Source organism: Neopelma chrysocephalum, unplaced genomic scaffold (assembly GCF_003984885.1).
Source record: "Neopelma chrysocephalum unplaced genomic scaffold, ASM398488v2 Primary Assembly neopelma1_24, whole genome shotgun sequence".
NCBI lineage: Eukaryota > Metazoa > Chordata > Aves > Passeriformes > Pipridae > Neopelma > Neopelma chrysocephalum.
The window spans coordinates 5034966-5056631 of NW_020897693.1; the positions used below are offsets into that span (position 1 = coordinate 5034966).

A 21666-nucleotide genomic window follows, 5' to 3' on the forward strand; every position below is an offset into this window, starting at 1 on the left:
AGTGGCTGGAGAAGCCCTAAGACAGGCAGGGCAGGGCATTCACCCAGTGAGCAGGACCTGCAGACTGGGACTCAGAGCTGTAAAGAAGACTAAAAAGGGGTATCAGTGCATAATGGAAAAGGACAGCGATGGAGGACATCGGAGGAGGATTGATGGGAGCAAAATAGTAAGTGTGAAAGGGGCAATGGGTGAGGAATTTGGAGCAGAGAGGAGAAGGCAGCGGGGACAAAAGTTCAGCCTCCTCGATGATGACAGTGCTTTGCGGAATTGAACTAAAAGCTTCCCTTGTGAGGAAAGTCTCGGGTCTGAATAGCTCAGCGGATCAGTAACGATGTTCACTGAGTTTCGGTGTCACCTTCCAGGCTGAACGTACACAGGAAATGACCACACTTTCTCACTGATATAATAAAAATAAAAATTAAATGCAACAGAAATGAAACATATAATTTCCAAAGTATTTTCCTACTTCACAAAGCCAGAAGTTTAGAAAGTTTATTTTGTAAGACAGCAATAGGCAACATGTGAAGTACTTCTAAGGTAACAACTGTGTCGAGTAAAAACACTAACATACCAGACATAACATGGGTGGTAAACCAAATTTTTAGTACTCTGAATAATATAATTAAATTTTTTTACTGAAATTATTTCATTAAAAAAGATCACCTACATATGTTGAAAATTTGGTGTTATTCCACTACTCCTGACAACAATGCTGTTTTCAAAAAAAAGTTTTTACAATTTTCTTCCAGTAAACCACATCTGGATTTTTAACCTTGTTAAAAGTCTTCATTGTGCTTTTAGATCAGACTGTATTGTAATGGAACTGTTATTTATCTCCAGATTTATCCAGTTCCTCCTTTCTGGACTGTCTTACATTTATCAGGGTCTCTAATTACATTCTTCTACTAGCTGACCACTACAAAAATTGAAATCCTCACCACAAATCTGTAAAAATGTTTCCACTTGCATTGGGAGACAAAAATAGAATAATTCCATGTCTTTTTGGACGGATGCCTAGCTGAAACTATGCAGGGTTTGACTGACAAGAGGATGTAGTCTTTGCTGAGAGCATTTTCTTTAAGGTTCTTTTTAGTCTTCAGGAACATTTGACTAGATGAATGAGGAGAGGATTTACGCTAGTTTCCTTTCATTTTTGTTAACTTTGCCTGCTTTTTTGTAACTTTTGTCTCCTGCAACAAAATCTTTTCAGCTCATCGGGCTTACTGAATATATAATCACAAGCTGGTAAGTAGTAACTTCAGGAGTTTTGGTTTGAAATGGCACTCTATTCTTTTGTGTACAGCTGTGCTAGAAGACTAAAACCCCTTTGTGCAGATAAGCAAAACCAGAATTATTTAAATGCTCAGTATTTGCCAGGGTTATAACTGTAAAGTGTAGTCTTTCAGTAGTGAATAAATACAGTTAACACATAGCTCAGCCTGCAAACGCAGTGGAGAGACTTTGAGTAAGTTCAGAATTATTTTGCATCTGAGTGATCTCTCCTCACTGTGCTGCACGGCACTTTATCCCTTTCCTGGGGAATGTGGACGGGAGCTTACAGTGCACAGCAGGTAATTGGCTGCTTCAGCTGGAAAAGCAGAAAAAGGTTATTTGTTGGTATATACAGAAAGAAAATGAGGGCAAGTGCTAATTACTATTGGGTGATAATATTTGTCCATAGTCTTCTGAGCTGTCTGTGAAATTAAATCTATACTGGTACTTCGTAAGGGTAGTGAGTGTGTTCAATGCAAAGTTTAAGCAGTTGAGCAACTTTTTCTGTCAATGCATTTTGGAGTGGAACTTTCATATGCTTTGAATGTGAAAAAGGAGGTGAATATGTATGTGATAATACAGTTTTTCAGAATGCTTTCTTCTGCTGCTCAAGGCTTGTGTTTCCGTATCTTAGCACACATTCTTGTGTTGTTGCTTATTTTGAACCATATCTTCACTTTATGTGAATGGTCTTATCTGATGTCTGTGGTAAGTGAACGTACCTCAGCCTTTAGGAACTCATTTCTGTATTTCTAAAACTTGCGTATGCTGAGGCAAATATTTCCTCTTGGAAAGGGAAAGTTATTACTGGGTTAGATACTTTTTCTCGGTTGCACATGTGGCAGTTTCTACAGACAGACCAAAAAGAGCTGTAATGGTATATCTATGTTTTATGTTTAAAGTGGTTTATATCCAGATGGGGTGTGGAAGTGTGTTGGCAGTGTAAAGTCAGTTGTACCAGGTTCCTCCTAAAATAGGGCCATTTTCATAAAAACTTTTTATTCTCTGCTTTTTCTATCCCTGCTCTCTTTAACTAAATGAACCATGTAGTTTAAAGTCAGAGATATTAGAATAACATCAAATCTGTTTTAATTTTCATAATATTGTGTAAAACCCCACCTATCTGGGGTTTAATAGTTCAAGGATCTTTCCATATGCATGATGAATCTTGCTGGAATTGATTGACACAGGAATATAATATTTACTTCAAAAATCTTTTGCAGTTTCATGTTGCAGGACTTCAGTCCTTGGACAGTTTGATTTTAATTTGTTTGGTGAAAATCTCACAAAGAACCATGCACACTGTGTTGGAGATTGAAATTGTACTGCATCTGTAGAAAAAGACAAATGAAATATTTTATGGATTTGCTAGGTCTACATGGCTGTATGTAGGGAGGATACTCGGAAGACTGAAAAGTAGATAATACATCGTTAGCACTTTACAATCCTTAACAAACAAAGGTTTGTTTCCTCCTCTTTGGTAAAGATGAAATCCAAATGTTTCTTTGCTTCTTTTATACACCTTTGTACTCTTTGAGCTGGCTTTAAATTTTCATCAGTGTCATATGAGGTAAAATGTGTATTAAAGCATTAAGGAAAATGGGGTTAAGACATACTCTGTCTAATAAAAGATATTAGTATTTTTTGGCAGTCATCGTTTGGCCTCTGTAATTTTTTTTCCAAAGGGCACTGACATTGCTCCTGGTTTCTTTACGACTATCATTCTGTGTGTCGATGTGCTTTTTACCCACTGACCTTTTTTATTTATTTTTTTTTGAATGCCAAATACTTAATGTGTCATTTCTGGCAGAAATTTCTGGTGATCAAAGAGAAAATAAAATGGGCTTGAAGAAAGTTGCTGGAAAAGCACATACAGGATGGCACAGGCATGTAAAGCTCTTTTTTCCTCCTGCAGGAGTTGCATACTAGTCTTCATACCTACTTAATGAACACAGGAGGAAGCACATATTTTTCTTGGGCCTGGAAAGCAAATGTGGTCTCGGAGTGCAAGGTTTACTACCAGCGTAATCAGCTAGAGTGGCATGAGAGACCACATGACAACTTTCTTTTGTCTCCTGTGTACCTGGCCCAATTAACTCCATTCTTCATTCTTCAGTCATCTCCCCAGGTAGCTACCTGGTGTTAATGGGCCATAAAATGCATGGCACTGGTCCATATGGAAAAGTTTTGGGGTGTAGGGGGTGTCTCAGCCCTTCATGGGTCTCTGAGAGCATCAGAGTTGGAAGTGCTGTCTGAAAGGAAATTCAGAGGACATGTACCTGTGCCCTCTTCCTGATTGCTGGAAGAGACTCTTTGAATAATGCAGGTCACCTGACGAAAACTAGATTAGTTTGGGAGAGTAAATTAATGGCACGGAGGACCCAATGGAGTGAATTTCTGTTAAGCACAAAGGGAAGAACTTCAGCTGGGATTAGATACTGTTGTTCTTATCTCTTAAACAAGATTTCATCCTTGCTTCTTCCTGCCTGCTTGCCTGTCTCCGTCCCTCCCTCCCAAGCGGGGATTAACCATAACTTTTCTAATTGGACTTCTAAACGGATTGTGCTTAGTTACAAGTCAAGTAGCTCAGTTCTTTCCCTGCTATCGCTCCTGTGTTTTCTGGACTCTATCCCTCTGCCTGCAGAGGTCAATGGAGTGGGAGGTAGCAGGGGACAGATGGTATGGTGAAAGACACTCATTCTGCAGACATCAGATTGCAAATAAAAAGCCCTAGGAAGGCCTGAACTTCTGCAGGTGAAACTCTGCAGGGAGGGAAAACACCTCGTGCTGTGAACCCAGCAGAAGGAAAGAGATCCACAACTTTTGGGTAGGCTTATACTTGAAAATGCATTGAAAACATTTTAGCAGGCTTGTGACCTTTAAAAGAGATTAGATCTAGTTATTAGTTCATTTCTACCCAAGCATGTTATTTGAGCGAGTGCTCTATATTGTGTGACTAGTATGCAAGTGGCTTGTTTTGGTATTTCATAGAAATTGTGCAGAGCCAAGGAATGTATTTGATTACCTATACCTATTCCTTGGGGTCTTCCATGGATACGTGCTCAAGCTCAGCATATTATCCAGAGCATCAGAATTAAAACTGTTAATTGAAATTGGAGTAGATCAGAAGAGAAGACCTGAGACTCTGCAAACCTTTATGGCTAAGCCAAACTTCTCAGATCCTACCTTTCTTCTGTGCATATTTCTGAGTGTACCTTTGACATCCAGGCCCTACTGTACGGACCTTGTTAGCATAAGGAAGAGGTGTTGCCAAACAAAAACTAATAACCTGGCAAGCCAACTCAAATCTGCTTGCAGTGATTTGAAGGAGCACTGAAAATTGGAAATTGGATTTCTGACTCATATTTTTCTGGGAAGGTTGTGACATATTGGGATAATACACCTGCTCTGTGTCACTCTTAGTCACCTAGCAAATTTATAACATTTTGTGAATTTAAACCTGCCCAGGTCTCCTGTCATACAGGAAAAGCCTGTGGCACAGCCAGAAATGGTTGGGAAACATTTCCTTGGGAGCTCCTTTGGGTACAGGGCCACCTGTGCCATGTCTGGTGGCCTAAATAGTTGTAATTTCCCCCCTGATTGTAGACGAACCATTTAACAACACATTTCTCTTCTTACTCTTCATGTTTAGGGGGAAAAGGGTTATGTACTGCTCTGTATGCCATGCCTAGATCTGAAAAGGGACCACAGTATTCAATAAACCAAATTACTTGCTTGATAAATTTTAGGAGTCAAAAATTTCTTCCCAAACGTGCTTATTTTTGGACCTTCATCCTCAGTTAGATCAAGTCACAACAACCAGGTTTTGGTGGTCCTGAGCTCTCTCACATGGAGCTGCACATGATAATTTCTGATGTCAGAATGCCAACTCATCAAAATTGTACTAATTCAGAGTTACAGAGAAAACTTTTTGGTCAGACCTAACAGAGATCAGTGAAAAGCTACTTCTAGAGAAATTATGCTGGTTTTATATGTTCACAACCCAGACTCTGTCACTGTGTCACACTGGCAGAACCCTAATGTAGTCAGTAGAGCCATATTAATTTGACTCTGGCCAGGATAGGCCAGAGTAGTACTTAAAACTCGTAGTTTTAAGTAAGTCATATCTACATGAAAGAACAATTAAATCTGGGACCTTGAATCATACAAGCATGCCTGGAGAGGGCTGAAATTACAACCAGAGGTGCTGGCACCTGCCAGATTTAATTTAGTGACCTCTCCCTTCAAATCCAAATGCAGTTCACTGAGTTCTAGAATTGTTAGGAAAACTCAAAATGCCCAGATGGTGATGGGTCACTTTCAGCCAGAAACTGCTCACTCTGATTCTTTTTGAGTTCTTGGTTAGGAAGGACTTAAAACCAGCATAGGAAGTGAGCTGAAATATTCAGAGTAATAGTTTTCCAGAGGGAGCTGTGCTGACTGAGGTTGAACTTAGCACTTTCAGCTGCTCTTCTGTTCTCTCAAAGTGTGAAAGGAGAACAAACTCACTGGTTGCAGGGTGTCCCAAGGAATGGCTCACACCAAAGTCATTTAGTGTTGGCCTAGTTGAAGCATTTTCATGTGCACCAGCACTCACATCCTTGATTTGTCTACTGGGACACAGATATACTGCCCTTCTCAGTGCAGTGGAGTCAGGGTTAGTAAAAAGGTGTTGCTTTATTTTCACTGTTGTAATTTCAGGAGAGTAAACACGAAAAGGAATAAAAGTCAGACAACCTGGGCAATATGGGCTCTATCTCCCATTAAGGATTTGGCACAGGAAGATGGTACACCTCGCCTGAGACAGGAATTCTGACTCTGGCCAGGGCTCAAACCCCCATTTCTCTCCAGAGCCATGTATCAGATACACCCTGTCTCACCAGCTCTGTGTCTCCCCTTGTGAGGGTGTAATCTTCCTTCCCCAGATTTTGCTGCGGTGCAGTGGCTGCCAAGGTCCCAGTGCTGCGGGGAGGTCATTTCCAGGGCTAGACACAGGGAGGCAAAAGCCGGAGTGCTAAACAAACCTTGGCGAAAACTGATCATCTCTTGGCTAAACTCTTAATTCTTTTGGCCTGCGGAAGGTCTGCTGAGGGAGCCAGAGAACTCGTGCAGCTCTGCAGCCAGCTGTGTGTGCCTGGTGCAGGAGTTAAAACTCACCGAGACAGTACAGCTGTGTCTTTCATCTCATTCACTTTAAAAAATGTGTCATTACATGTTAATTATCCTTTTCATATATGTCAGAATTGATATATGATTCATAAATAAGAATATTTTACGTGTTGCCTTTGACACTGCATAAGTCAGGCAGTGACATGGCACAGACTGTGCTTACAGAGCCCTTTTTGCAGGCGAGACCTGCACTGGGGTCCTGACTGCAGCATGCAGGGCTGGTGACAAGGTATAAAAACTTAAATTCAAAAAAGTGTCTTGGAATCATTTCTCCAGAATAGAACATACTGCAGGTGCTGTATTTCCAACCAGTGAGGCCCACATTAGGAATAGCTTTTCTGTGAGCTAATTTTTATCCTTAAGAGAAAGCTGCTTCCTTCCTCCCCTCATTTAATTCCTTTGCTGTTTTGACCTTCACCTGTGTGACTCGCTCCCTGAAATCCTCTCGGGAGGATCAGTGTCAGTTTTAATAAGCCAGCTGTCACTTTACACCAAACAGAAAGTAAGTGTTTCATTTGTTAAATGGGCCAGGAGAATACGTCGGCTTTTTCTACCATCCTTGGTTTTCTTCTAGGGGAAAGTTACTTTTATGTGACTGAAAGTACATAAAGAGGATTTGAAGCTGCAGATTTAAGTGTCTTGAATGAAGACTGTTATGTAAGGCTTTTCTTTATTTATCAGTTGGACTGAAATGTGATCAGCGTTACAGCACAGGGTCTGGGAGCAAAGAATTTTCTTGTGTTTCTAGTAAGAAGATAAGGGACACGCTGTGTAAGGAATGCACTGGGAATTTTTCTTTAGAAAGCTGCACAGGAAGGTGCAGGAATAGTAAGATTATTGCACTGAGCTCTTGGCTGCTGATGCAGGATGCAACACTGCTTCTTGTTGGGAGTTTCGCCATCGCCTTGATTGTGAGAAGGATAGCTTTCCTCTGCCACAGCTTCTCTTGTGTTTATTTAATTGCTCCCCTTCTGCTGCTGTTTAGTGCTGACAAGCACAACCTGTGCTTCTCTACCAGCTTGCACAGGTGGGTTAGATTTACAATACGAAGCTTGGGAAGTATTTAGGAGTGGCTGTCGAAGGGGAGCATCTACTTTTTTGTGCCTTTCACAGAGGAGTTGGGGTTTGGGTTTTAAATTCAGCAGCTTGTGGAGCATAGTTTTTAAATGGTGCCTAACAAACATAAGGACAGTGCACCTCACTGACTAATCACTGCAGTGGAGAGCAATTTAAGACAGGAAGAGAAGGTGCAGCTCCAGTGCACGAAAGGAAGGCCATGGCTTTTTGTCATGAACCAGGAGATTGTGTAAGTATGGCTATGATTGTTTCTGTGGATTTTACTCTGTGGTGTGTTTTTTTAAGCTGAAAACAAGACTGTTTTTGAGTCAGATGATGATGGTGAAACATCAACCCCTGGCTCTATATATAAACTGTGAAGCCAGACCATCTTCTCTTGTAAAGTAAGGCCTTTTGGTGATGTTCCTGAGGGCACTGGCTGCTCAGCTCTCAGGGCAGCTGAGCCTTCTTGCTCAGTATTTTTTGGAGGTATTTTCACAGCATTGTAGCTATATCCCACAGACTCTCTCCTCCCCGTGGGCATTACCTCATGAGCTCTTCGAACTTCTTGTGTTACTGCTGTTCCATGGGAGCCTTTGCCAAGAGAGACTAAGGGACAGCAAGCTACTTAGTGCATGTTACAGGAGGCTGCCTGAGCTTTACCATGGAGATCATCCTTTCACCTTCTTGGCTGCAGAAGTAGGGAGGGCAGCTTGTATCTTTTGGGCATTTAGTTTGTCCTTTTCTCATAGTCTGCATAGGCTGGAGGCTTAGGGTCAAAAATCTCTCTTTGGTAGCACCCTAATTTATGCTCTAAACTAAATGTTTGCAGTAACTGAAATAGATATCTATGAGAATGATTTCAAGATACTAAAATATAGTTAGGTCTCTAGTATACCATCCATCAGGCTGAGTGAGCCTTTAAACTGTGTATGTATGACACATATACATCTTCTATTCAAGTATCTTTCCATGTGTCAGGAAAGGCCTTAAAAATTTTAAATCTAGAACCCTGTGCTTGGTCCTGCTCTGCAATGAGCATCCTTAAATTGCAAAGAAATGGTTCTGTCTTTGTTGGTTCAGATTTTATGTTGGATAGGGGTATATTTGATATTTAGGAATGTGGTTCTCTCTCACACCCAACCCTCTTGGTCACTTCAAACAATTACAAAGGGGGGAGGTGGCTATCTAATCTTTAGAAAAAACAAAACAAAAAAGCACCACCAAAGTTCTGGCCATAGCAATACCACACCCTAAAAAAAGTACCCTCTGGCCATTAAGCTGCACAGCTTTGAACAATTGACTTTCTCAACAATGGCTCAAGTTTGAGGCTTTTCAAGTGAATGGAACCAGAGCCTACAGAATCATTGTCAGTTCAAGCCACTGCCAGGTGGGAAGCAGTGCTGGGATAATGAGACAAAACCTTCTATAAAAACGGAAAAACAGATACCTTTAAAATAAAGCCAATCCTAAATCTCTTGTAAATGAAGCTAAGTGTATATATATAAGTGTATGACTATACAAATTTATATACAGAAGCAACAACAGGTAGTTGGCCTGTAAAATGTGTAAGCAATAGATATCTTTCAGCATGCATGACCTGGATTTAAACCTAGAAAAACAAAGAAGATTCTTTTATGGTTAAATCTCATCATGTGAGAGAAGTCAAGTAATTGGTAGACTTGGTGTAATTCCTTGTTGTTAAATTTGGAAAATAGGCAACATGGAATTCAAAAGATAGTTCAGACTTTTTATTTTTGATAAAACTTGGTCTGTGCCACTCCCCATGGATGTGAACACAGCTACTAGTTAGGAAAATGCAATGTTCCCTTGCGTAGGTGTAAGGCTGAGCAGACAGCTCTATCAGTATGCTCTGAGAGTAGTGAAACCGGACAACTGAACGCTTGTTGATGTTGAAACAAATTGTGATTTGTGAACTTGATATTTCTTCGGTTACAATCTCTGTCCTAGAACAAGAAGCCACAGCATGATATAGCACATTTTATATACAGTGAGTGTGTCTGTTACAGAATTTTGTTCTATATATAGGGGTTTTACTACTTACAGTCTGCATATATGAATTAATAAAATATAGGTTTTCTTCTTAACAACTCGCGATCCAGATATGGGTTTAGGGCCTTATCTTGGGCATTACAAACACCTTGGTGGAGCAGTTGTAAAACATCAGCATGCTCAAATTATTTCACTTTAAATATTCTCAACTTTCTTGGCTCGAACACCACCTTACTCTCTTCACTTACATTAGACTTTCTACAGTCCAGTTGTGAGAGAACTTTCTTGGCCAGAGAACTGCCCTTTTCTGTTCCATGTGTCAAGGATTAGCTGGTTTAGTAAATTTACACTTGCCTGTCCTAGCTGTATTCCTCTGAAAAGCGCTTTTGGTAGGCACCCATAGCAATCACTGAGTACAATGGTCCTGAGAGCCCTGCTGCAGAGGTACCACCTTGTGCAAAGAAGCTGTTTCAAAATGAATTACCTCAAGGAAATAAACAAAACCAAACCTCAATTGGCTGGACAGCCAACATGAGGTGATTTGGTGAAGAAATGTAAATCACTGCTGTATTTTTTTTTTTAGTACAAAGTGTGGATTTGGAATTAATAATGTCAATGTCTCTGAAGCTGGGATAAATCTTAAATATGCTTCCTTGTAAAGTGTCCTCTAAGATTTCATTGCTATTTTGTTGTCCTCTACGAATGGAGAAGCAATTCATTGCCTATGAAATGCAGGATTTGGAGAGAAAATTTCACACCTCCTGAACCTGTTTAACTTTGAAAGTTATACTGCTTCTGCGTGGTTGTGAGTATGTACTACATGTGTGAACCCACCTTTGCACTTTCAAGCTGCAACTGAGTTTTCATAAGTAGGGATGGACATTTGTGTTGATTCCCACTTAGAGGTTGGTTTCCTATACTTTGGAAGATAGGGCAACTTTAAATTTTATTTATTTTTTTTTCTACTCAGCTAGTCATAGGTGTGCATATGGTCTGGGTTTTTTTAGAGGGGAGTGGAGTATAAAAAAAAAAAAGAAGCTTTGCTCATAATTAATGTGAGCAGAAAACATGTTCCCAAGTTAGGATCAATACAGCCAACACCTGTGAGCTTGTTTCAGTCAAACAGCAGATGCTGTAAATTCCTTAGTAAGTAGTTTGGAGTTAGTGTCTTCTCCTGAGTGCATAAATCTGTGCTCTCCCCCATTTTCTTCCTCTAAGCCTCCAAGATCTACTTTATGTCTCGAAAATGACCCCAAGGACCCACTGTCTGCCAATCTCTAAAAAAGTGTGCAAATTCCCGTCAAGACTTTTAAAATAGCTGTGTTCACTGAAGATTGTATCCTGTTGGATCTGTTAATCTCTAGCAAAAGTTGAGTTGGGGTTTATACAATTATTTTCATAATATCATGGAGGACCCAACGCATGTTGCAGAAAGGTCAGTGATGAAATAGGCCTGGGTACTACACACAGGTCCAAAATGATGTAACAGTAAATTGTAGTGCTGGTAAGTGTCTTGTTGGTGTTGAAGGGTGGCAATGTAGTAAAAATAGAGTCTTTGTTTTTGGTCTGAGTGTCATTGTTTTGTGCAGATGTGAAAGCAGAGAAAAGATATGCTGTAAATGGCCAGGACTGTTATGAACCCCTTTGCCAACCTGTTAGAGTAGTTTGTTCATAATAAAGTATAAAAATGGCAGAACAGTTTGCTCATAGTTATGAACATGCCACTGCTGCATTTTGTTTTTAAACAAAAATAGGACAAATATGAAAAACGAGGAGGACAGAGGTGTCTCTTTCAATTGGATCATTTAAATTTCTAATGTTTCTGGACCCTCCATACTCCCTTCATGATGACCACTGGAAATCAAACTACCATCTTAATTTTGATGCTGCTCTGAGCAAGGTAACAATCCAGATGAGGTTCAAAGAAGATTGATAGAAACGTCCTGGTTGTCACATTGGAGACTATAATTGCAGCACAACTCCTCATCCAAACTAAAGCCAAAGATGGAAGGATGCTCTCTGAGTCCTAAGGATTGTGTGTTTTTTTACTGCACTAATAGACAAGAGTGAGGAATTTACTTTCTTTATGAAGTAACTTGACTCAATTTTCTTTAGGAACTTATTTAAAGACAGAAAAAGAAAAACAAAAGCCTCTTTCTAGAGTTGAAAGTAACAGTAGGACTTCAGAATCCTATAAATCACTTTGTAAAAATGATCCTACTCATAAACTGCATAAGGAAAACACTATTTTTGTCTCTTTTGAATTGTAACTTTTAGTGGGAATGGAGGTACCACTCTGCAGTGCTCAAGAGCAGTGCCATGGACCAGTGTTCTGTTCCATCTCTCACCAAAAATCTACTTGCACAGAAAAATGACCTTGTGATGACAGGATGTAACCCAGATAATATTATTTGATTCAAGAATATTCTTTTTTTCTTCTCACAGTTTCCTTGCTGGTTTCCATGGATAAACATGGCATCTAAATGAGGTGCTTATAAAAATGTGCATTTTCCTTGAGTGGGGTTATTTCGCAAACACCTGGTGGCAGATTTTGGAGCTATTTCTGTGGAGAGGCTGACAATTGTGCCTCAAGAAGAGACAGGAGAACAGTTTGAGATTAATCAGGATCCATATACCTTGAGTTCCCCTTTGTGGTTTCTGCCTTTATGATCCTAGTTGGCAGCTTTTGCACTTAGTGGTACGTTGTATGGGATAATTTTGGCTTTTCTCTTGAATCTTGTGGTTTTTAGACACAGATAGGGAGATTCATACAAACAATTCCTTCTCCTTATTTGTTTGTATTTTCAGTGGAATTTTAACTGTAGTTGTCAAAACCTGAACACAACAAGCTACATCACAAAATAATAGAAATTAAAACATTTATTATAAACAAAACCAAACCAATTTTTAGTATTGTGAATCTCTGTACCATTTGCCAAAGGCAGACTGCAGTTTGATGGGCTTTCAAAGTAGAAATTTTAAATCAATCAGATCTATTTCTAAGGAAAATAAATGTGGCAATTCTTATCACATGAATAAATTGTTCCTTTAGAATATTGTTTTGCACCATTATTGCTTCAAGAAGCATTTGTGTAGTCTACTAATGAAAGGTCTCTGTAACAGCTAACATACCAGGTACAGAAAAGGCTCAAAATTCCCAATTTCTTTCAAAAGTGAATACAGTGTGTCAGAAAGGAGAGGAGAAGGGGAAGAAGAATAAGGAGCTAGAACTTTTTTTTTTCCTTAAATAACAAGAACAGTGAACTATCCTGGGGAGAAAAGTTCCTATGAAAGGATAATATATAAAGAGGTTTTCACACTACCTCAAGTTTTCTTTGTTAAAAATATATTCAAGTTTTCTAGAGTTTTTTTCAACTTAAAATACTTTTTTTTCCTCTCTTCGTTCCCCCAGCCTGGCTAACTCCAAAATAAATTGAAGGAATGAGCACAAGGGTAATTGGTTTAAAGAAAATGAGATGGGGATGAAGAAAATTGAATAATATTGCTAAAGAGGGAAAAATCTGCTTGAAGGAGGCAACTGACCCATCACAGTGTTGCAAAAGTATTCTTTTAGCTTCCAGGTTGTATTAACTAAATTGCTTTATTAGCTATTACATATACTAAATATAAGTAACTATAACTCCAGATTTTGGAGAAATAATGAAGTGTGACTTTATGTGCCAAGTCAATCTGTTCATTACTTGTTATGGATTTGATTCCATAAACAAAGTGCCCATCGGTGGAGATGAGATCATATCTGAAATGCCAGATGAGCTCTGTAACGGTTCCAGGTCTCTGTAAAGCAATACCTGACTCTGCAGTGCCTGCCTCCCTTTGACCTGGCTAATGGCTGCTACGTTTGGAAAGAATATTTCAAGTTGGTGCCTGTTCCTCTTTTTTTTTTTCCTCCCCTTTCTTTTCTACCTTCTCAGGAGGACCAGGATCCTCATGGAGGGGAGACCAGTAGTTTGGCTGGCTCACCCTCTGATTTATTGCAGCTGAGATGCTTCACAGTTTCTGGTAAAAACAAAAAAGTGCATTTGTGTTTAAGACTTTTTATTTTTCTTTTGATTGCTGTGGAGTTTAACTACCTCAAACTGGGGCCAGACTCTGTTTTCTGTCTCGCAGTTAAGTAACTCTGGTGTTTATGATAGCCCGCAATTACTGTACAAACTACAATTTTTCCATTTCAAAAGTTAGCGTTTCTCCTCTCTTGTAGTATTATCTCAGATACCACAATTATGTGCATCCTCAGGAGGAGGAAATGGCTGTGGCACATCACATACTGTGGTGTGGTGAGGATAGGGAAATGTGTTCTGGGGGTTTCTGTGATAAGTGTTCTTATGAAGCCAAATTTTCATAAGTGTCTGACGCAAAAATTTAGTTCATTGTGCATAATGTGATACCTTTCCTAGGAAGACTTTAGGTCTGCTAATCATTGTTAAGTGATTTAAACATACGTGTAGCAAGGTAATCATGAGGTAAATTGGAGCAAAAAAAGTGATTACTCAAGGTCTCATTTAGTCTTGGGCCCACATGAGAACAGATTCCAGGAATCAAGGACAAAAATGTTTTTCTAAGTAGGCAGTGGTCTCAAAGGTTGAAATTAAAACTGATGTGCAAGGAGACCACTTCCTATAGGAATTGCTAAAACAGCAGATTGGCTGTGCCAAACCTGGCAAAACTGTGCTGTGTTGGATTTGTTTGTTCTGATTTGCTCTTTGGCTTCCTGGAATTTGTAGAGTTCAAGCTGAGATATGTGGTACCTAAAAGCAAAGCAAGAATAAATCCCTATCTTCTCTTTTTGTCAGGGGTTTGCTATTTATTTTTTCAGGCAATGTGCAATCTACATATGACACAGTGCAAGTGGGAAGATGGGTTTCATCATTCCCTGATCTCTGATTAGCTGGGTTCCTGATGGCTTCAGTGTTCTGGAAACCAAGGGATATTTGCACGTGGATTTGGATGTGTAAGATCTGCTTCAAAAATAGATGCAATTTTAACAAAACCTTACACAAGAGGCATATAAATATTTCTGCCTTTTGCCAATGTATTAACTGGGGATTTTGAAAAGCTATGTCAATCTGTCTTTTGCCAAAAGCTGTTGGGGGAACTATGTTGCAGCCCTTTAAGTCTGACAACTTTCTACTCTTGTAGAGCTACTCTGTCAAGCTAAATTTTTTTAATAAGAGACTAACTTTTTACAGGGATGTTGATTAATTTTTTTATTGTTCAAAGGTAGTACAAGATAACTGGTGGTTTATTTTTCTTTCAGCTAACAGAGATATAACAATAACCATGTTCAAATGCTTTGATATTTTAATGTACTGGGATGGCCACATATTTCAAATTTTGGTTTTTATTCTTTCCTGATAGAGCCTTTCATGACTTTGAGACAGTTGGTAAACATTTGCTTCATTCTGTGAAAAAGGGTAGAGTCAGCTGAGTTTATTGTTGAACAATACAGTGTTGATTTGGGGAAGAAGAGACTAAAAGTAACAAGGAAATATAGTCCTGAAGCTTGGCTGACACCACTGTTTGGCAGCCCATCTAATATATGAAGGCTTGTCTCCTCCTCAGGGTTCTTTGGAGCTCAGGACAGGCCTGTCTTGTGTTCAATCTGCTTGTCCTGCTCTGTTCTGTGGTTTTGCTCACACTTGTGTCTCACCTGGTGGAGGGGACACTGCAACCCCTTCCTGCTGCAGCACCACTGCCAAAGGCCTTCTCTCCCAATGACCATACACAGTGTTTTATGTAGCTTCTGCTGTAATACATATGGCAGCCACTCAGGTAGGGCTTGCAAGAACTGACTTTTTTTGTCTTGGTGGTGGTTTGAATAGTGTTAGTGCTCTGTGTCCTTCTACTATTAACAGGAGAAAAACAGGCTACAATTTAAAACTTATATTTTATAATGGCTTTAGTGCTGTCTTGAAAGATGAGATTCAAATGAATTGCTCTGCAAATTTATTTATGCACTTGATATATATGTTTACATGAAAAGTAGTTAAATGTGCAGTGGTTTTTCAATATATTTATAAAAATTCAGGGGATGGCCAGTTAACAGATAGATTATTCATAAAATGATGAAAAGGTTGTCTAGTAGAAATCTCTTAGCTATGAATGAAAGAAGATTCAGTTCTGTAGTTATAGACAACAAAGCTGGTGATGAGTATAGAGACTAACTCCTCTGAGGAGTGGCTGAGGGAGCTGGGGATGTTTAGCCTGGAAAAAAGGAGACTCAGGGGAGACCTTATTGCTCTCTTCAACTATCTGAAAGGACGATGTAGCCAGGTGGGGATTATCCTCTTTTCCCAGGCAACAAGTGACAAGAAAAGAGGAATTGGCCTCAGGCTGTAACAGAGGAGATTCAGGTTGCACATCAGGAAGAATTTCCTCATGGAAAGAGTGGAGCATTTGGAATGGGTGGAGTCACCATCCCTGGAAGTGTTGAAGAAGTAACTGGCTGTGGCACTCAGTGCTCTGGTTTAGTTGACAAGGTGGTGATCGGTCAAGGGTTGGACTTGATGATCTTGAAGGTCCTTTCCAATCGAAATGATTCTGTGATACATCTGTAGTCTCTTTAATCTCTTGGATGCATAAAAGCTCTCTTGGAAGCATTGGAAAGTTTTTGCATTTGATAAACTTAGCATAAGTGTCTAGTGTGTCACTTTTATGCTAAGCTTGCTTGTCTGAGAAGGGGAGTGGGATGCAAATGTGGGATGAAGTTCTTTTTGAGTATTGCAGTGCCAGTTGCACATTTGAAGGATCTGTGACTTGTAGCAATATACAAAAGAAGATATTTTTTGTTGGTTAGTTAAATGACATGAATTTACATCATCCTGGGATATCATGGACAAATATACTCATGCTGCTCTGTGCACTTGCAGTAAGTTTGAAGCTCCCAGGAAGTATCAGACTCCTTCATTTTAAGTACTGTGACTGTATCTTCACAGTATGTATGCTTCACTTCCACAGCGCTGAATTTATGATAGAGCTATTCTCAGATTTCTAGCATTACTAATATATGGCACATGACTAACAATATTGGGATGTTTCATTTATTAATAGGCTTATTGTGTGTTGGGGGATCCCGGATTAGTGGAAGGATTCCTCAAAAGTCCTGTGTACAATGAATTCCTACTTTCTACATGGGGAATTTAGTCCCTCATGGCTTTTTGATTGCTGTTACAAGGTCAAGATTTCTGAATTATCTGAGCAGCTCTGTCTCTTTCCTTCTCATCAGGGATTGTATTTGACATGTCAGAATGATGAATCATTGCTGGTATTCCGCCTAGGTCAGAAACTGCAGCATTGATCAGTTGGAAGTTTTTCTTTTCATTGTCCAAGAGTCCCTTGTATAGGACTGAGGGAGTTACAGCTGACTCTGATGAGGAGGAAAAGTCCACTCTAACAGTTCTTGAGCATTCTACTGTTTGAGTTGTTTGTTGGCACACAGCTTCCAATGGCATGTAACACGGATGATAATGATGTATCAAATGATGTAATACTCTGCTATCTGAGAAACACACCGTGAAATTTTCTACCTTGATATTGTAAAATCCACAAACAGCATTAACCCATGCCATCAGGAGCTTCACATTTTCACTGTAACTCTGAGGTGAGGAGTTATCATTGTCTTCTTGTACTCTGAGTTTGAAAAAGTCTTGAGAGCACTTAATTGTGCTTTTCTCTTGTGTGAGTTATTCAAAAACTCAATTTCTTCTTTTAACTGTTCCACATTGAGAAAAACATCCACCTGGAAGGCAAAGACAATTTTCCACAGGAGTGCTAATGTTTGTTCTCTGTGTCTATCCACAGTATTGCTGGAGGCAATTGAAGTGCCACTGTCATCTTTCAAGTGTATTCCTCGCTCTTTAAGGACATTGAGAACAATATCAACGTTATGCATCTTTTGTAGATGACTTATTGCAGGAAATTTCAGTTTTTTTGAAAGATTCCAGTTTTGGGTCAGAAGCTCCACTGTTCTCACAAGATGAATGCCACACTGTAAGTCCACAGTCAGATTTGTTACAGTGAAATCAAATTCATCAAGTGGAGTTTGAATATGGCAGACAGGTAGTCCTAGGAAGCCGAGATTGCAGAAATCTGCAATAAACTTCTTGTCTCATCGACACATCCTGAAGAGAGTGAATGCAACCATTTCCATCCAGAAGCATTGGAATGGATACTTGGCCAGGATGACTTTTTTTCAATCTGAAAAAGGCAAAACTGGAGGAAGCCAGAAGTAAATCTGTGTGGTGGTTTGAAACTCCCAAGAATCAAATTTCTAAATTCAAGCCCCCTCCCACAATTTGCCCCGTGAGAGGGTTTAGTGATGGTATGGACTTGATATCTTTTTCACCTCATGTGGAGAGTTTTCAGACAAGACACAACTATTCGTTATTGGGGGAAGGGGAAAATATTTACAAAGTTTTATTTACACACACACATATGTATATATTTACATTAAATTAAATTCTTCTTTTCCTTCAATAAAAGTCTAAGAAGAAAAGAGAAAAGTCCTTCTGTCACTCCTCAGGCCACAGTTCCCTCATTTCAGTTTTCTGTGGCACTGGTTAGTGTCCTTCATTTTCCTAAGGAGGCAGATTTAAGTATGGCAGTCAGGATTTTTGTTCTTACTTTGTGGAAATTCCGAGCCTGAGCCTTTGGGGGATCTCCTTGTAGATCTTCACTCCTCTTGGGTTAGAACATTGAAGGCAGCTTTCAGTTCAGTCTTACCAAAGCTCTTTTACTCTGTCTCAGCTCACCAGCATGATAGAAGCAGCAGCAGCAGAGGGCACAGCCACCTCCTCTGCATTCTGTCCTGGCTCAGCTCTCAGGACGACTCCTGGTTTTTCAACTCCTTTCTCTCTCTCTCTCTAGCTGCTGCTGTGTGTTGGGACTCCCTAAAGGTTTGGAAGTCCACCCCTCCTCTTCAGGAAGTCTCTGGGTTTTGGGAAAGTAATACAGTCTTACCCCAAACCAGCTCTTTTGAGTTTTCCTCTGTTTTGTTACCAGCTCTCCCTCCTGCAGGAACATCTCTGCATCTTTCATCCGGCTTCACGTTATCTCGTTGCTCCTGGCTATCTTTTTGGCTTTCAGCCATCACTGTCTCTGTTCAGGGCTGCTCTGCTGCCGCTTTTCAATGTCTTCTGCTGCTGCTGACAGTAAGGAAACTCTTCCAGCTCTCGATTATGGGACCTGGTCCAACTTTGACACTATACCGGGTCTCCCATAGCCTCAGCTGGGGGCTGGGGGCCCTTGGCCCCCAGAGGGGCTCACTGGCCCATTGCTTCCTCCTGGCTCAAATCTTGGCTACCTACCTCCTAAACATCTTCACCACCTTCTCTTCCGTTTCTGTGGGTATGTAATTTCTGTAGGGTACATGTGAACTTTTGATTGGCCCAATATTATCAGTGGGGCAAGCCATTACTACCCCAGAGAAAAGGTTTTTCAAACTACAACATCCTGCCACAGTCATTCAGGCTTATTGGAGAAGATACTCTGCTAGGAAAAGATATTTACAGCTAAGATACTATGTTATTTTGTACAAGCAAGGGTAAGGATGGTGAAGTCTGTTGCCGCATATAAGCAAATTGTTTGGGCTACTGTTACAATTCAGAGTCATCTGCGTGCATTTAAGTTGGCAAAAAAAGATCGACAGAGATGCAAAATCTTAAAGTCTTCAGCACTTACTATTCAGCCTGCATTCAGAAGATGCAGAAAACACAAAATTCAACAGAAAATTAAAGTGACTTATTTCCGAAAATGGCAATCTTTAAAACCGACTAAGAGAAGGAGGGCTGCCCTTGTCATACAGTCTTGGTACAGGATGAACAGAGACCTGAAACAATATCTATGTATTAAACAAAATGTTATCAAGATTCAGGCTTGGTACAGGTGTCAGCTGGCCAGACGTGTTCACCAGGAACACAGGGTAAAGATAGTGATAATTCAGCAGTATTATAGAGCTTATAAACTAGGGAAAACTGAGAGAGAGCATTATTTACAAAAGTGTGTAGCAGTGATAGTTCTCCAAGCTGCTTTTAGAGGCATGAAGGTACGTAAGCTGTACAGGCAAACAAAAGCAGTTCGTGTTGTTCAATTACTGTGGAAAATGAAACAAGAGAAACAAAGATTTCTGCGATTTAAAAAAATCTGTTACTACATTGCAGTCACACGTGAGGAAATACCAGCAAGTAAAAAGATACAAAGAGGTTAAAAATGCCGCTTCTGTAATTCAGACTCAGTATAGGGCACATGTTGCAGCTGCTTCTTTCTAGAGGATGTGCCTGACTGCCATTGTTCTCCAGTCTGCCTACAGAGGGATGGAAGCTTGGAAAGAGGCTTGCATGTTGAGAACTGTGATCAAAATTCAGGCAAGTTACCGTGCTTATGTCATGCAGAAGAGATTTAAAAACTTGAAAGGTGCGACAGTAAAGATTTAAGCTTTTGTAAAGATGTGGCGAGCATGTAAATGTTATTGCACTTTAAGGGAAGCAACACTTTATGTCCAGCGAAGGTATCAGGTATCGGTCTCATAGATATGCTCTTCAACTTAAAGAAGATTTTAGGAGATTGAAGAGAGTTTGCATAAGAATTCAGGCTGTAGTCCGAGGCTATCTTGTCAGGAAACAAATACAAAGGTGGAGGGAGACTGCAGTATTTCTTCAGGCCTGCTACAGAATGGTACTTAAGCATCTATAGGACTGCCATTGTCATTCAACAACATTATTGTGCATACAAAAAGCAACGGTGTCAGAGTGTCAGTGTAGAGTCCTGACAGCCGACAAAGATACAAGGAGTCGGTTATGTGCAGAAAAGATGTCTTCATTCTTTTTTTTCCTCATCTGCTTTTTTATACCCCTTTCCTAGCAGCAAGCAGTATCCTTATTTTAGGTAAGCAAGCAACAGCATTTTCATTGGCTAGGATCTGTGGGCGATACATTTGGCTAGGCTCAAGGCCTTATTGCAGTTCCCACATCCTAGGCCTACCAACTTTACAGTCTGCCTTTGTTTTCTCCATTAGGACTGTGTACTGACTTCCTTATCATCAAGGATACACCAAAAAATTTTCCCAGTTGATATCTCCATCCTGGGAGCTAATAGACCCCGCTATTAACCCCTTCATCAGAGGCAGGAATTCTTGCATGTTAAAAAAGCAACAGGCAGCCTACCGGGGTTATAAAACACGCAAAAAGCTTAAACTTGAATATAGAGGTGCTATTAAAATTCAGACTGCTTTTAGAGCTCATGCTGCACGAATGAAACACAAAGCAGTGGTTCAAGCCTCCGTTGTGATTCAGAGGTGGTAGAGAAATTGTAGGACTGGTAACAGGCAAAGATGGAACTTCTTAATGACAAGAGCAGCAGTGCTTTCTTTAGAAGCAGATTTTTGTGGCTGGAAGTTTTGAAAGCAGATTTGAAGATAGCATGTTGCTGCTACTGTGATACAGTCTGCCTTCAGAAAATTCATGACTCTGAAAAAGTTAAGGCTTGTGAGCCATGCTGTGCTAACTATTCAGAGGCGTTACAGGGCCAGTGTCATGGGCCGGAAACAGCGGCAAGAATATGTTCAGCTGTGTAACTCTGTAGTGTGTCTTCAGGCAATATGGAGGGGAAAAACTGCGAGAAAAACAATTCAGAAGAAGCACAATCTTGCAACAGTTATTCAGACCTATTACAGAATGCATGTAAATCAACTAAAATACAGGAAACTAAGACAAGCCACTCAGATGCTTGTCGACCACCACACTGTGTCATCCCCACAGTGTACTGAGACAGTGTTTGTGTGCTAAAACAGTGTTGTAGTCTTTGCATTGTCCTTTATTACTGAAAAAGACAGTAATGAATGAAACAAACTTACATATAATCAAAAGCAGCCTCAGTTTGCTGTCCTTGCTTCTTTTTTTTTATTTTTCTAAGTGATAAGCTGATTTTTAGCTGAGTTTGTGAATTTTGATATCATTGCCCCATGTTCAACTTGTTATTATCAAGATCCTCTCCACTTGTACTATTTTTCCTACGTGAATCTATGTAGTTATTAGCAAGACTGTTGTTTGCCTACAACTACATATTTTTGGTACTACTTCTTCATTGCAACACACTTCTGAAGACTTGGTTGCTATGCACTGTGTTTCTAGTATAAAAGCTGGG

General features: G+C 39.9%; 1 protein-coding gene across 4 annotated transcripts in view; it reads left to right on the forward strand.

Moving 5' to 3' along the window:
- Positions 1-1051: 1051 nt before the first annotated feature.
- Positions 1052-21666, forward strand: part of INSC (INSC, spindle orientation adaptor protein) — a 141023-nt gene continuing 120408 nt past the window's right edge. For 2 of the 4 annotated variants that reach the window (XM_027700900.1, XM_027700924.1), the window contains exon 1: positions 1052-1245. The gene's annotated coding sequence lies outside the window, so the exon portion shown is untranslated. Of the gene's footprint in view, positions 1246-1502; positions 1572-7685; positions 7748-21666 lie in introns of those variants that run through there. The other 2 variants (XM_027700910.1, XM_027700916.1) reach the window with 2 other exon arrangements.